The sequence below is a fragment of the Lemur catta genome, chromosome 18 (assembly GCF_020740605.2).
Source record: "Lemur catta isolate mLemCat1 chromosome 18, mLemCat1.pri, whole genome shotgun sequence".
Lineage (NCBI taxonomy): Eukaryota > Metazoa > Chordata > Mammalia > Primates > Lemuridae > Lemur > Lemur catta.
In genome coordinates, this window is record NC_059145.1 from 35657577 (window position 1) to 35674996 (window position 17420).

Sequence of the window (17420 nt, forward strand, 5' to 3'; positions counted from 1 at the left end):
GGAGGGAGTTGTCCGAGAGCTCTGTCATTAGCGTGTCACCTCTGCAATGCCATAATTGAAGGCTTCTGTCAGGAGCCTCCTATTTTCAAGGGTTATGAGTTTTTGCTCTAACATCTCGAGCTGGCAGCAAGAGCATGATGCGGCTCCTCGGCACTGTGGTCAAATCACTTTTCAGTCATGTGAAAATCCACACGAACAGACCATTGGGGTTTCAAACCGCTCTATGCTCCCATCTGGAGTCCCAAAAAGGCTCATTTAACTTAACACAGCCACATTTTTCAAACACCTGGCTTTTCATTGGCATTCCGTTGAAAAAAGTTCTTCCAAAACGAGAACAAAATCTTAGTTATTGTTTAACCATTCCTCAGTGTGTGTGGTGAAAAACACCATCCATACGTGAGCCCCTCTGGTCTGGACCATCAGAGCTGATGGTTATCCACTCCCACCACCTCCACCACCGGCACACCCAGCCAGGGCTTGCCCTCTGTACTGGGCCCTGGCTAAATAATTTACATTCTACAGCCACCTAGTGCGTTAGGCATTATTATCTGTATTTTGAACATGAGAAAGCAGATTCAAGGATGTTACATCACTTGCCCAGTTTGCACAGGTGGCAGGATTCACACCTAGGTCTATTTGACTCTTTTAATCACGTCATACCTCTTTTTTATTGTGGTAAAATATATATAACATGAAGTTTACCATTTTAACCATTTTTACGTGTACAATTCAGTGGCATTGAGTACATTTGCAATGTTGTGTAATCATTACCACTATCTATTTCCAAAATCTTTTTATCACCCAAAGCAGAAACTCTATATTAAGCAATGACTCCCCATTTCCCCTCCCCCAACCCCTGGTAACCACTATTCTATTTTCTAGCTCTATGAATTTGCCTATTCTGGGCACCTCATTTAAGGGAAATCATGCAATATTTGTCTTTTTGTGTCTGGCTTCTGTCACTGAGCATAATGTTTTCAAGGTTCATCCATGTAGTAGCATATATCATCAGAACGTCATTCCTTTTTATGGCTACAATATTGCATTGCATGTACATACCACAATTTGTTTATCTATTCATCAGTTGATGGACACTTGGGTTGTTTCCACCTTTTGGCCACTGTGAATAATGCTGCAATGCTGAGTCCCTGTTTTGAATTCTTTTGGGTAGATACCTAGGCATGAAATTGCTGCATCATATGGTAATGCTATGTTTAACTTTTGTGGAACCCAGACTTTCTCCATATATAAAGTGTGGTCCCAATTTCATATAGATATAAATATAGACCCCTCTCTTTCTTTCTCTCTCTCTCTCTCACACACACACATGCACACACACACACAAACACTCAAGTACAGTCTTGGTGCTTCAGAGTGGGAAGAGAATGAATCAGACAGACCTGGGTTTAAAGCCTGGCTGTACCACTTAAATGATATTGGGCAAATCACTTCACTTCTCTGAGTTTTAGCTTCCTCATCTGTAAGATGGAAATAATAAAATCTCTAGTGAGGATATGAAGATTTGAGTTCAGCTGGGCAAGATGACAAGCACATGCCTGGCCAGAATGGGCACTGGATAAGGAGTAACTACTTTCCTCAGTTTTATGAAACAGAAGAAAGAATAAGCCTGTATTTTTGATCCATAAAACATAATGCGTCTTTAGGTCCAGTTCGCAGGTGACGCGCAAAAGCGAAGCCACATCAGGATAAGTCTGGGGACTTTGGATACCGCAGGGAGAGTCAGATCCATAGTCCTCGGGTCTCTGCCGGGGTGTGGATGAGTGGAAGGACCCGCTCAGCTTGCCATCATTAGCTCTCCCTTCAGCCTTTTCCACAGCCACAGGACCATGGATCGATCAACCTGGTTATTCAATAAAGCTCCGTGACTGCATGTGGCTCAAAGCACTAAATAACTAAATCCAATTTACCCAGAATACAAAGATGTGCTGCATCTCCCCAGATGAGAATTAAAGCCCTTTAACACAGAGATTATTTTTTCATATATCTGTGATTCCAAATTGGTTGGAATCGGTGGAACCACTGATGTCTGGAGCAACATAAATGGAATCTACGTGGTCAAGGATCCTCTTCCCTTTCCTTCTCCCCTCAGCCCCAACCAAAGTCCAGGGCTGCTTCCCACTCTGAGTCTGTCGCCCTTGAAGAGATGAACAGCCGGCGTCCAAGAGCGGTGATAACTTGCACCCAGAGGGCACTTCAAGAAAAGTGACCTGATGAGGGTGATTAACTCTTCTGATCAATTTTGCTTTGGGCTTATATGCATATAATGGCTTATATTTAATAATGACAAGGCTGCTTAACACCATCACTTGTTCCTCAATGTCAATTTTGCAATTTTGATCTTGCTTTGTCAGTTTCCTTTGCCCTTCCTAAAAGACTGCCGTGGATGGGTCTTCACTTCCTTTTGGTGAGACACGAATGCATATTGAGAAATGAAAGATAATCTTAGGATGTAAACTGACTGCAGTCCAAGAGTATACAATCCACTAACTACAGCCACAGACAGAATCATCTTCAAAGGGTCCAGCTCTCACCTAAGATCTAAAGAGTGTTTTTGTGTTGTTTATATTTGAAATTACAGCACTCATCAGACACTCTGATTGTGAATTGTTTCAGTAACTTCCTCCACATGCAGAATCCCTGTCCTGGCTACGCCTCATCGGTGGGGCCAGGAGAGGGATGGAGGTATGCTACCGAAAGCCGGACGCCCATGTCTTGGGTGCCATAACAAGGTTCAGTGAGTCATGTTCTGTCTTTTCTTCTTTCCGCTAGGTCTAAAGATGCAGGCTGACCTTTAGAGCACATAAATACAACTTCAACCTCCATCTGTAAGCGGGAAATAGTTCATTAAATAAATATCTGTCAGTAGTACAGCTTGCACATAAAGTCTGGTATTTTATTCGGCCCTGAAATTTTCTAAAATGATAATGAGCTGGTTCACGAGCACCCTCATTATGTTAATCCAGATTCCTTCAGGAGCTACCAGGATAAAAGCCGGGGCTGACAGAACCTATTGGTGGGTGAACAGGAGTCCCTGCCCTCACATGTCTGAAGCGCATGCTGGTGTGACCAAAAGGCTTTGTTCCTAATCTTTTGAGCTGTTCCTTCATTAGACATGTAAAGCTCGCCCCATCTCAATTTGGCTGGAAACAGCACGCAGATAGTTTGTATTTTAGGAAAGGCAATGAGCACCCAGAAATGTGACTGAAATATTATTGCCGGGCTGATTAGGGAAGAAGTTACAGAGCCGCCTGTGTCTGCCTGGGACATTGTGCTCAGAGGTGGCTCTCATGCTAGGCGCACAGGGCAGTTGGTCACATGAAGAAGAGGAGCAGAACGTTTATAGCACCTCGGTCATAAATTTCCTGCCCACTAGCTATTAGGGACAATGCCAAGTAAATATTGTTATTTGGAGGAAGGTTTTGAACTCTGAAGTTCTAGAAAGAAAATTACATCTTTTAGCTCCTTGCTTTGAGAATTTTATTCTTTAAAAAGGTACAAACCAAGCTATTATAATATTTGAGAGGTTTTCATTCATATATTCCTCAACAAATATTGTTTTACTTTAAAAATTAGACATAATTAGAATGTACCAGGCACCACATTGGGTTCTAAGAATAAGACATGAAGAAGGTTACATCCTGTAGTCACACAGCAGCTGCAGCTTTCTGGATGAGGAAGATTAGTAAACAGCTACCACAGTCACAAGTGCTGCGACAGAGGGTGTACCCACAGGATGTGAGGAGGCACAGGAGATGCACTAGCCCAGTGTGGGGACTGAGAGGCAGGGGTAGGGCTAGAGGAAGGACAGGAAAAGCTTCCAGAAAGGGGTGGAAGCTACCCTGAGTCTAGAAGGAAGAACAGCATTGGCTCTGGGCTGTGCAGGGCTGGCACAGGAAAACTTGAGAGAAAAGGACATAAGTGGGACTTTGGGGCCTGTGGGCCACAGCAAGGGGCATGAGGCCAGGGACACAGGAAGACATCTTGATGTCTTGCTGGGAATTTGGCCTTCGTCATGAAGACTCGGGAAACTCAGTGATCAGAGAGAGGACCTGACTGTTCTGAAGAGAAGAGCTAAATCCAAAATCTGAGTCTCTGGGCAGCCAAACTAGATGCCGCAAAGTCTGTGAAGCAATGCTTACCCACCACACCTTAGGAGAGCCCCTCGGGAGTCTGACTTCAGCCTAACTCTCGTGGCAGCGCCATTGTCTAGTCTATAGACTGGTTATGATGGAGAGAAGGAAGAGGGAAGGGCAAGCCTCTACCAATAAGAGCTGCATTCACGGCACAGTGACGTGTGCTAACTACACGATCCTTCAGTGCTTGCCACAGGCATGTGGGTATTATTCTTCTCCCCATCAGACGGATGGAGAAACTGAATTTCTGAGAGGTGAAGTGATTTGCCCAAGGTCAAACAGCTGGTGAGGGCTGTCAGTTGGGCTGGAATCCAACAGCTACATCCTCAACTGTCATGTTACCTGGTTGAAGTGAAGGGACAGCCGGCCACCTAGGAACAACAAGAGGCAGCGCGAAGGTGGTAGACTGAACATACCTATTTAAGTTTTTTTCTCCCTCCTGAAACCCCACCAAAAGTACTATAAAAAGGTATGAACACACTGGGATGGAGAGGACGGAAGGGGAGGCAGTCACACATCATTTCGGTGGCTGGCAGGGCGGGGGCCTTCAAGCCTAGAGAATTCTGATTCCTAAGTCAGCAAAGAGGAAGCAGAGAACCGAATCTGTTTGCACAGAGAATCCTCACGTGACAGATCAGCTGCACCAAGACTAGTCACACAAATCCTTTTCCTCCCGTTAATCAAAACCTTGCAAACAGTGGTGTTTACCTTCTCTTCAACTGGATTGCACAGAGAGAGAGGCCAGGAGCCTGGCTATTAAGAAATTCTTACCCTTTTTACTGGCAGGTCAGGTTCCTGGGTTCTCTTCACTGCAGCTTTCCAGAAGAACAGGGCGGCTTTGGTGATCCTGTCAACTACGCCAAACTGTAGGGAGCAAGTCCCTTGGCCCCATGAAAATCACCGACATGAGGCAGATTGATTAATTGGAGTAAAAGACATTCAAATTTATTTAATGTGTATACACATGAACCTTTGGAATGAAAACTCCACTCCTTAATGAGGTACAGAGGTTGAGTAATGTTAAGAAATGGGGGCTTGGAAACAGCACAACATGTTTTGGGAGGGAGAAAGGAAAAGGCTTAGCTAGTGAAGGTGGTCATGTTATGTAAACGTAACCTTCTTATGCAATGCAGCCCTCAGAGAGAATAGCTGGTAAATGTTTCTTTTCAGACCGTTAAAGGTGTCAGACTCTCAGTTAATCTTTCCTAGATCAGGTAAGGAAAGACTGGCCACACTAATGGAGATTCTCTACAGATGCACATTTTCCCACACAGAAGGCAGCTTTGCAGCATCTGTGAGACCCATGGCAGCCATCTCAAAATATGTCAAAGAAATATATTATTCAGTAAAATATTTCTAACTTCCTTTGCAGGTCAATGTCCAAACAATAGCACTTTCAGGGAGAGAAAACATAGAAAATGAAAGAGTGAGAATGAAAGAAATCATTTAAGAACATATCCAGGAATGAAAAGGGCCCACCAAATGCCCGGAATAATGGATGAAAATAAATCCACAGCATGGGACATATAGAATACTGGGGTCAAAGTGAAAAACTTAGAAGCTTCCAGAAATAAAAACAGGTCATATAAAAAGTTTCTGGAACCAGAGTGGTCTTAGACTTCTCAACAGCAACACTGGAAGCTAAAAGACAATGAAGCACTCTGAAGAGAAATGAGTTCCAACCAAGAATTCTATACTCAAACAAATAATCAGCCAGGAGAGAAAAATAAAAACATTTTCACTGCTTGACATTCAAAGTCTCAAAAAAAATTTTTTTCCACATACCCTTTTCCAAGAAGCTGTTGGGGGATATACCTCATGCGAGGAGGAGGAGGAGGAGGAGGAGGAGAAGTTATAAATAGGAAGGCATGGGATGCAGGAACCAGAATGAGAGGGAAGCAAAGAGAAACCCAAGGCTGAAGGAAAAGGAGAACCCAGAACCATGAAACACACACGCACTTGGTACACAGAAGGCAACCAGTCCATAGTGACACAGCAGGAGGCTCCAAAGAGGCTTCCTCAAGAAAACGAAACTGATAGAATACTCAGTGTGTTTAGATGCAGTAGAAGGAGACTTGAACAGGACAAAGTGAAGTGTGGTCAGCCAACGGGTGCTGTCTGTGCACTGTGTGTTCTAGAAATGAATTTTCACTGTATTTTATAAGAGTGTCTGTCTGTCACAGATTAGCAATTAAAAAAAAAATAGTCCTTCATCACAGATAGTTTGAGAGGCACCAATTTAGACAATGGGATGAATCAGAAATAAATACACAAAACACTAAAGCCAATTTTACAAAAATCAAACGAATAAGAAAATTATTAATCTGAGGAAAAAAAATTGTGCAGGAAAAGTAATTATCATTTTCTACAGGGTTGAGCTCTGAATAGCATATAGGGTCATAAGAATGTAAACACTGAGTATGGATTCAACCACAATCATGATTACTTACCTTGGCAAGACGGGAAGCGGGTATGTGTGATAGCGACTGGGAGGGGCAGGCGTTGAACCTTCCTCTTCCACAGCGGGAAGTCAGTAGAGCCCAAAGGAGGAAGATGAAGAAGGCACAATGCAATCATGGTATTTAGAGACATAGAAGGAAAATGTTTTAATCAGCTAAAAAATAATATAAGTGGTTCCTTGTGGGGAAGGGGAAATAGGAGCAAGTCTGACTGGGACCACTGTTTATCTTCACAAGCCTGGAAGAACTGGTAGGCTCTTTGAACTCTGTGCCTAGATAACTCTAATAAAAACCAAAATCTGTAGTCTGGGGTCCATCAGTGTTGGGGCAAACAATCTGCAAATACTTCAGTGGGGATGAGGTTACATAGACCTAGAAGTTATTAAGGACTATCCCAGAATACGATATAATGATCACTGACCAGAAGGGGAAGCTGTGTTCCAGCTAATCGGTTTAAGAGGGTAGTTAAGTGTGTAGCACATTTCAGAAAGATGTCTTTCCAAAATGGTTAAAGAAAAAAAAATAAAAAAGATTTAGTACTTCAAGGGGTAAATCCCCAGCCAAGTAAAACATATCACTATCCTAACTAAATTGTTCCTTCAGGGTTCCAGGTAGTATATAGAAAGCTAACCTTAAATATCAGGCTACTATTCTGAATTAAGTATTTTAATAACAGTAGGTCTGGTGATTAAGCTTGACAACTTCAAATAATTCTTGAATATATACATACATACTCACAGTGAGACATGGATCCTTCTAGATAAACCCCTGAGGGCTGTTTAATTAACCCTGTATTGTAACACAAAAGCACAAGGTCCCTTGTATATTCCCTTAAATGTTGTCCAACTACTATTCTGCACAGGTTTTTAAAATATTATGAATCTGTCCTAAGCTTGTCAAGGTTTACAGATGGCATTATACCATAATCCACATTACTATAATTAGGCATTGTTAAGTACCCAACTGCATTTTAGCCACTGAAACAAAGACAAAGACTGAGACAGCCTTTGCCCCGCAGGACTCCACTTTAAATAGATAGTGGGGGTTATGCAAAGGGGAAAAAAAAGAACACAGCCACTAAGAAAGGCAGCGCTATTTTTATGTTGCTTCTTTGGAAGAGATAAGGAGATTTAAAATGCTGAAGAGGGCATGTCTTTTTTCACAGAATCATAAAATCAGAGATTTTGAGAATAAGAAAGAGCTTTGGAGACTATCTAATCCAGCAGTCCCTAAACTTTTTGGCACCAGGGACGGGTTTCATGGAAGACAGTTTTCCATGGATTAGGGGTGCTTTCAGGATGATTCAAGGACATTGCATTTATTGTGCAAACCTCTCTGCTAATGATAATCTGCACTTGCAGCCACTCCCCAACACACGCATCACCACCTCAGCTCCACCTCAGACCATCAGGCACTAGATTCTCATTAGGAGTGCACAACCTAGACCCCTCGCATGTGCAGTTTACAGTAGGGCTCACGCTCCTATGAGAATCTAATGCCACTGCTGATCTGACAGGAGGTGGAGCTAAAGCAGTGATGTAGGTAATGGGGAGTGGCTGTAAATACAGATGAAGCTTCACTTGCTCACGCCCTCAGCTCACCTCCTGCTATGTGGCCAGGTTCCTAACAGGCCACGGACTGGTACCCATCCATGGCCCAGAGGTTGGGGACTGCAGATCTAATTCATACGTGTTGGAAGTGAGAGAAGGAAAGAATGAACTCCATGAAAGCGTATGTAAGTATTTCCTGCATTTTCCTAGGGAGACAGTCCTTGGTGTTCATCAAATTATCAAAGAAGCCTGTGTACTTTTGTCTAACCCAACCCTCTCATCTGAGAGGTTTATGCATTTTAGAGCTAACGGAACTCAGACTTTGGGCATATGTTTTTATTTACAAGAAGGGCAACCCCCTGGAGGAGACAGGCTCTGTCCCAAGGACAACTATTAATAGAAAGTCAGTGGCAAAGCTGGGAAAGGTTCCCTGACTCCCAGTCCTGGGTCTCTCGACCACATTTCCTTGCCTCTGGTATGCTGCATCTATCTGTTTACAAATTACCACGTTTATCTAATTAAATCAGTCACATACAAGGAGTTAATTTTCAATAATTGGTCAGTAATTTTTATGTAAAACACATTTCTACCCAGTTGTCCAAGCCAGAAACCTGGGCAGCATCTCTGACTTTTTCCTCTCCCCTCACCGTCATCTTCCCCAACATCTAATCAGTCATTATATCTTACCTGTTCCCAGCCTTCAGCACTCTGGGGTTGTCCCCTCCCCACCATGAGGCCACCACTGCCTCTGCCACTAATAGCTCCTATCCTGACTCCTTAGATGGGTTGTCCAGCAAAATATATAAGGAACTCAGAATCCAATTAGATGGTAAAGAGATTAGTGTAATCCATTCAAGCTGTGACAGAATTAGCTATGAGCCACGACATATGTGATGAGAGCTGAAGGAGGGTAAGGAAAACCATAGTCAATGGTGAGAGACTCCCAAGAGACATGGAAGGCACCGAGTTGCAGTAAATTCCAGGGGAAGGCATGGGCGTGAAGAATGCCCACTGACGATGGAAGACAGAGCCTGGCTCTGGAAAAGGACCCAGAGTTCCCCAGGGGCGTGGGTAGAACCATCCAGGAAGTATGTAGGGCCAGGTGCCACCCAACATCACAGCCTCAGATATCTGATTGGCAAGTAACAATACTATGGTTCTAATTATTTGCCTGCCTGAGGTGGTAAAATTGCTCCTTTTGTTGGGTAAATGACTTTACAAACTGAGTTTTGAAAATAAGTACATTAAACCTGTAATTTAATGCTACTAGCTGGAGGACTAAGTTTTGTCATCTTCAGGACAATCTGTGTACCTTTATTATTTAAAATGCAGTAGTCAGTATGGCATAGTGGGGAATCTATGTGATTTATTTCAGATTTGGGATTTTCTTAAAGTTGTTAAAGGTGTACTAAAATTTGATCAGGTTGGTAAAGGTTTTTGGAATGTTTAAAAGAATGTGATTTACAACATTTAAAATGTTGATTTGTTATAGTTACAAGAAATATTTCAATACATAGGAAGCTGTTACTTGTTAGGGTTATAAGTCTTGCCAATCAGGCACTTGGAGTACTTGAAAGAAGTCAGAAATACTGAATAGATTGATAAATACAGTATAATATGTTTAAGAGAATTTAATTGGTTAACTGTATACTTAGCACTAGTTTTTAGGGAAATTTATATACATTAATGAGTGATTGCCATTATTTGCAACTCTAATTTAAATACCTGTAACTGTAAATAGTTCTCGCTGATGATGATGAGAAACTGAATATACCAACAGACAATGGCCAGACCATGTATAAAAACAGAACTCTAGCCCACACCGGCTGCAGCAACCTGCCAAGGAAACTAACCTCTTATCTCCAATAATCAGCCTGGAAAGCCAGTCTTATAGGATACCAGACTTATAATTATAAGCAAGTCAGACTGCCATCTCTAGTAACAATCCAGGAAGTTAAACAATAACTTCTGTAACAACCCCAAATGGCCAGGACTTGATGAGTAACTGACAGTTCTCCTCATTTTGTCCTTGCTTCCAACACAGCACCAACCAGAGAAAGTTGGACTAACCCTCGCCAATCCCGTAGCATGCCCCACTTCTAGTTAGCCCACCTACAGCTTCCCTAGGCCAACAACCTCCAACCAGTGCACACCTGCAGCCTTCTCTTTTTTTCCACTCTAAATCTGCCCCACTCCCCTGCCTGCCTTTGAGCCTCTGCCAAAACACAAGTGACAGTGGCCGACTCCCTTGCTATGGCAAGCTCTGAATAAATAGCCTTTGCTTGTAGTCATCTGGCTGGTCTTTGTTTACTTCCACAATAAAATGCTTCCTTGAACATTAAAAATTCAGACTCCAAGTGTTGGTCTCTCTGATTCATCCTACATGCTGTAGCCAGAGCCACCCTTCCTCTCTGGGGATCCACTCTAAACTCCTCCACACCGGTAACACGGCCTCTCCCAGCCTGCCCTGGCCAACCTCTGACGCTTGTCTCTTCCCTCTCAGCGCCTTCCTATCTGTGCTCTGGCTGTGACAAACTTTTTCCAGTTCCTTGCACATGGGATCTCTTTGCCATCCTCATTGCTTGGCCAACTCCTCCTTGTCCTTTGGTACATCATTTCCACTCCTGCCTGTGTGCCCACTACCGGCACTTAGCAAGCTATTGCTGTCTACTTCTTATTTCTCACCCTGCCCCCAGACTGTAGGCTTCACAGGACCAGAAACCCGACTGCCTTGCTCACTGCATCCCTAGCTACTAGCTCAGTGCCTGGCACGTGATAGGCATTCAATAGATGAACCCATCACTGAGAGGCCAGAGTTCCTACAAATGGCCTATGACCTGGAACATTAAATAATTGTTTTAATGGACTATCCAAATGACAAGGTTTTTACAAGTGCAAAAATCCACACTACTTCTGAACAGAGAAAATTATTTTTAGCATTTCAACTCAACAGACATTTTCTGACTGCCCCCAAATGCCAGCCCCTAAAGTAGGTGCTAAGGATGGAAAGAAAATAAGACATGAACCTAGCTGTCAATGACCCTGCTGGCTGTTGGAGACACAAAGGTGATTAAGATGTGTTCCTTGCCAACAAGGGACTCACACTACAATGGTAACAACAGACATAAAAATGAATGATCACAACGTAAGGAGTATGATAGAGCAAATCACAGAAATACATACAAGGTTTAGAAGCAGCACACACGTTGCGCCCACACAAATCACAGCCATGTACTTCCCTCTCTACACATTATAATTTCCGGAAGGGTTGTGTGCAAATTAAGTGTTTATAAATCAAATCATTTGAAATGCCTCCAAGGTACCTGTCTGTTTAAAGAGCCGTTGTGGTGACTCTTTTTTTAAGTCATTCCTAATTTAATTCTTTTGTAAATTTGACACGTAAATAGAATAATCTTTTCTCAAAAAGCAGATCACAATTGCATTACGTTCTGAGGAACCACAATGGCCATGTGCGAGGAACAGTCAACTTTAAGAGGAAGAATTTTCCTTCTGGAGCTTCCTCATCCGTATTTTAAAATACCCCATTAGGAGAGGCGGGGGGGGGGGGGGGGGGGGGTGTTGGGAGGAGGGAGGGCAGGGCCCTGTCCGAGGGCTCAGTGCCTGCGTTCTCGGTGCCCATTCAACTCCAGAGGACACGTGAGTGCAGGTGTGAGGTTCAGTGGCACCAGGTGTGTTCAGGCAAACCTTGTAGCTATTCCACCCACAGCAGGGGGCTGCACACGAGAACAGCAGGCGGGACACCTGCCACAGTTCCTCCCGGCTGCCCTGGAGCTCGTGTGTGAGTTTGTGAGGTCAGGTTGGCCTGAACATTGAAGGTATTCATGAATACACCTCAAAGAATAATATTTATAAAGCAAAGGTGTTGGTGTCCAGTCAGATCTGGGTTTGAAACCCAACTCAGCCACCTACAGGTTATGTGACCTTGGGTGAACTAGTTAACCTTGTTAAGCCTCAGTTTCCTCAGCTTGAGTATAATGAACCCTATTCATAGAACTAGGGTTCTGTGTGTGTAACACGTATAGTGCAGTGCCTGACACAGAGGGGGTGGCGCAATAAGTAGTGGCTGTGATTATGTGCTTATCATTCATGCTGCTCAAGGAATCCAGAATATTGCCCCCCAAAATATGCCTCTTTGACATCAATATTTCTGAGCTAGACACAATTGGGAAGCAGCAGTTACAGAAAAGGGCTATGTGAGCTGCCGTTTCTTACCTATGCAGGACAAAACATTCCTGGGAGAAAGATGTAGGGGAGCTTCTGCACCTGCTTTCTGTCCTCTATGTCATCCTGCAGAGGCAGGAACTCTGGCTGCAGCCCCTGAACGATCACACACACCCTCAGGGCCAGCTTCATGGGCTTCCCGTGACCACCACAGCACACAGAGAAGGGCTCACACTTGGATCTTAATGTTCTGCAGTTGCCATATTGCAATTCTTAATAATTCTATCTTTGCATTTGTGTTTTGTGAGTCAAGTCCGAAGGGACAAGGGAGATGTGCTGGAGGCTTGGTGCCAAGTCCAGCCTCCTGCTGCCTCCAGGCAGGTTCTCAGCTTTCTGCTCCCTCACCCCCTGGTGTCCTGGCCCCCAGCTGGCCTCCCTCTCCCCACCCTGTCCGACCCCATGACCCCTGACACTCATTGCCCCCAGTGGGGACCAGGGCATGAGCATGGGGATTGTCAGGGTCATAGCAAGGGCCCCATGGTGTTTAATTCTGGGTCAGATATGGCAGTGGCTGTCCCTATCCCAAGTTGGTGGTGCCACAGCTGGCAGTTTAGCAGAGGCAAGCCCCCTGCCCTGCCCAATCAGGTAGCCAGTATGTCCCAGTGCAGAGGCTGCAACAGCCCTGAGGTCACCCACCCACCATGGGCTGGGCAGTGGGCCCATGAGAAGAGGAGAAGCCTGGCTCAATTTGTCCACGCCAGGGTTGGGCCAGTGGCTGGCAGGAAGGGAACCTGGAAGCTGGCTAGCCCTGTGGGTGAGTGGAGGCTGAGGACAGGACCCTGCGCTCCCGCCTGAGTGCCCGGGAGCATCCGCACTCACCCACAGGGATGCTGTGGTTGAGGGAGTATGGCATTGAGCAGCACATTTAAGACACGATGACAGGTCAAGAGAGAGGCTATGGAAGAAAGGAAAAAGTGTATGTTTTAGTATCTTTGGTGACACTTTTTCCTGCTTTTTGAACAAGAGGCCCCGTATTTTCATTAGCACCGAACCCAGCAAAGGACGTAGCTCGTCCTGCCTGCTCTCACCACCACTAATTTCATCAGTCAAAAATTACTTCTAATCTTCCTATGCTTTTTAGCCAGGCCTAAGGGGTTGATTCAGATTAGGACTCTTCATATGCTAATTAGCCAACCCCAGGGTACCAAATGGAATTAATTTATTGGTGCTCACATCCATTTCAAGGCTGAGCACCACCAACCCAATATAACAGGGGGACAGGCAGGGTCTAGACAGAGGGTAGAGGATGGAGGGGCTGCTACTTCAGAGAGGATGGCCAGGGGAGACCCCTCTGAATTATCAGCACAGCGAGGTGCCTGGTCCAGAGAGACTGAACTTTCTTGCAAAAGACTCCACCAGCTATTTCACTCTTCGTTTTGTAGAAATGATTCTGGTTTTGTAAAAACATATGGGTATGTTTGTAAAGGCTGGAAAATGGCTTGCAAGGACACATACCAAGCTGTTGTCAGTGATTAAGTGAGGCTGGGGGGCGTGTTCTCCTTATTTTATAAACTTTCTTGTTGTTTACATTTTTAATAATGATAGCAGAAATAAAAAAATTAAAAAATAATAATAATGATAGCAGAAAAGTCCAGTGACCTTAGAGCAGACCTTTGTTCTAAGAAGAATCAACTTTTGTTATGTGAGTAAGGGGCTAAGAGCCCAGGTTCAAATGCAGGTGCTGCATAACTCCGAGGAGCCACCTTCCAGGTCCCTTAATTTCCTCCTATGTAATGAGGATAATAGTAAGGCCCACACTGTAGACGATGTGTGAAGATTGAACGAGCTGATCCATACACAGACTTAAAACAACGCCCAGCACATAGTCAGCGCTCATAAATGTTAGTGATGATTGTTAGAGGTAAGGCATGTAGGACCCCACTGTTCAGAAAAAAGTGGTCACAGTGAAGGTGCAGGATATCCTGGGCCTTCCTGGAGGAAAAGAACCAAGAATGTCTCTGAGGTTCAAGGTCACAGGTGCCTGTTAAGGCCTGCAGTGGCCATAACCAAAGCTGAGGGATAGGGAGGACAGTAAGATTACAATCAACTTGACCCTGAGGGTTCACAGAACCAGGTCCGAGGGGCTGGCTTTTGGGCCATTAGCAGAGTGGGCACAGAGCAAGAGCATTCTGTCCTGCTCTGGCTCTGCTAGAGATGGAAACTTCACCATCTCACCAAAGAGCTGTAACCTGGCTACCATCTGCTTGGCTTGCAGTGCCCACAGCTGTAGGACCACTGGCAAGAAAGAAGTGAGGCTTTCTCCTTTCCCCCCAGCGCTGAGAAAACAGGCACAGCCAGACAGAGCAACCTGCGCCTCCATCTCCAATGTCCCCTGCACTGGCTGGGGCTGCCCAGGCCTGCCAGACTCCCTTCCTCTGCTGTGATGCCAAAGACAGTGATAGCAGCAGACAGAAGAAAGCAGTGAATACTGACCCCTTTGGACCGAGCCAGCCCTGGGGTTCTTGGGCTCATTAAAAGAGGGGTGCCTTGCTGAGAAGAATTCTAGACTTCCTCCCAATATGGGACAGTGGGGTTGGGGCCCTTGAGTGTTACTGTTTGTGTCATTACCTTAGGCCACTTTTGGGGCCTCAAATTATAAAGCAGAAGGTCCCAGTTTCACAAGTCAAGGCATTACTATCTAACCTGAGGATCTGCAGAAATAGAACCACACTGCTTGAGAGAGTGAATTATATTTCTCCAATTTCGTAAGTCAATTACACATCATGTCTATTCATTCCTTCTATTCTACCCAGACAATCTGATAGGTGATTGCCTTCTTACTATCATACGCTCATACCAACACACACACAAAAAAATGACTTATGAAGAGACACTTCAAAGACATAGCTGGCTTAGAAAGAGGGAGAAAAATGCATTCACCACCCACCTCCTTGGACTCAGAGGCAGGTGCCAGATGTGCCAGGGAGCTGCGATGCCAGTGCTAACAGCAGCACATTTTCTCTCTGCCCCATGAAGTACGAAAAACAAGTCTTTAATCAGAAGCCCTCATCATCCAAGAGGAGGCTCCCACCTTACCAGCACCTGTGACTATGGAACCTCTCTGCTCACAATGAACGCCTCGGTCTGTGAAGGGAAGTGGTGCTTTTAAGAAGGGCTTGCCTGACAGCGGTGACAAGGAACACTTGTCTGCTTGCTGCCTGTCTCTCCCCAGCCCTTGCACAGTGTCCAGTGGGTGAATTGTCCATGTGACCCACTCTCTCCCGCAGCCAAGCCCTAGCCAGGCAAAAGGGATATACGAGGGAGCAAAACACCTCCACCCTCTTTCCCCTCACAGAGTGCAGAGTTCACAATAAGGTGCTTTAGGAGCTTGTGTGCCCCAAAAAATTCATGTTCCTCCTCCTGTCTTATAGCATTGTCACTGGACAGCTGTCCCTAGCAACTAGGTGGCACTGTGTGTGTGCCAATGGAATGGGAGTGGAAAGGACATGAGACTCCTGTGTCACGGCAGTAAGGGGCAGATGTGCCTTCCAGTCCCTCCCTCCTCTTCTGCCCCAGTCAGATGCTGAGGACTCTGAGGCCCTGGAGGAGGCAGAACTACAATATGGAAAGAACCTGGGCCCTTGAATCACCCGGTGGAGAAATCTGCCTAATGGCCAGGAGCACCTGTGTTGGATGGGTGGATGAGCAAGAAATAAAATTCTGTTGCATTGAGGGAATTTTCCTAAGTAATACAGAGCTACAGTTGGAGAAAGCAAAGGATACCATGGGGCACCTTGCAGAGGCACCTCATCTTGTCTGAGAGTCCAGAACCACTACCTGGAGCGATTAAGTTCTGCGCCATAACCTGAAATGTAAGTAGGCATAGGCCGACCTAGTGAATTAAAGTGTAAAAAGCAGTTTTCCAAGAGAAAAGACTAGCCCATGCCTGGGCTGGGGGAAGACAGTGAGAAAATGGGACACTCAAGGAACTGAAAAGTGTGGACAGCAGTTTAGCCCAGCGGTGAGGGGTGAGAAGGAGAACGGGGGAGGGCTGAGGCTGCAGAGCTGAGTGAGGGCCTTGTCAACCACAAGACAACCCTACAGCTTTACCCCGAGAGACCTTAGAGGCTGTGGGTGGGTTTTCATCAGCCAAGTAACATGATGAGATTTACATTTTAGAAAGATCACGGTGACAGTCGTGTGCAGAATGAATTGGAGTATTCTTGGAAGAACACATGTTTGTTTTTTCCTCTTCTTGCCAAAAACATACCGGGACAATGCCACTGGAACAATGTGAGTAGCCTAACTACTGCTGGAACCTGGAGGGGTTCCCAAACCCCACCACGGCCTCAGGATTTTGGAGAGACAGGTGCGGGGCTGCTGGAGGGCAGCATGAGTGATCTTTGTGTACAACACGTAGGATGCCAGATGAGCATGCAGGCACATGGGAGGGGGCCTGAGATGGAGACCTTCAGTCCTCACTGGTGGTGCAGGGGCCCCAGCCAACCGAGCTCCTGGGGCCTCCAGCAAGAGCCTCAGCACACAGAAGGGAACCTGCTCTGCCCACTGACCCCCTGACCTAGGCCCCCTTGAAGGCACGGCACCAGTGAGCTGCACTGCTCATACTGCTGGAAGAGGCTCACCCCACTCGAGAGTGGCCTGACCCCACCACCACCACCACCATCTCCTGCCACGCCTGGCACATGCCCGCGCTCTCTTCCATCCTCCAGGCTCTTCTGCTGCATCTGGCATGTCTCCTTTTAGAGCTCCCAAACCCAAAAAGTGCGGCTGAAGCTATTTCCCAGATCCTGAAGCTCACTGCAAATGTCATTAGCTTTTCCAGCACCTTTTCACTAAAGCACAGGGGAAACACACACACACACACACACACACACATGCACACGCACACACACATGTGCACATGTTTAACTCCTGCAGGGGCTCAGCTGAGAGGCAGCAATGTTTATGGAGAAGTGCTTGTCCGTCCGTTCCTTCAGCTACTCTTAAGCTAGCCCTTGGTTAAGCCCACAACACATAGCCTGAAATGTAGCTTTTTGATTCCCTGTAGAGTACTT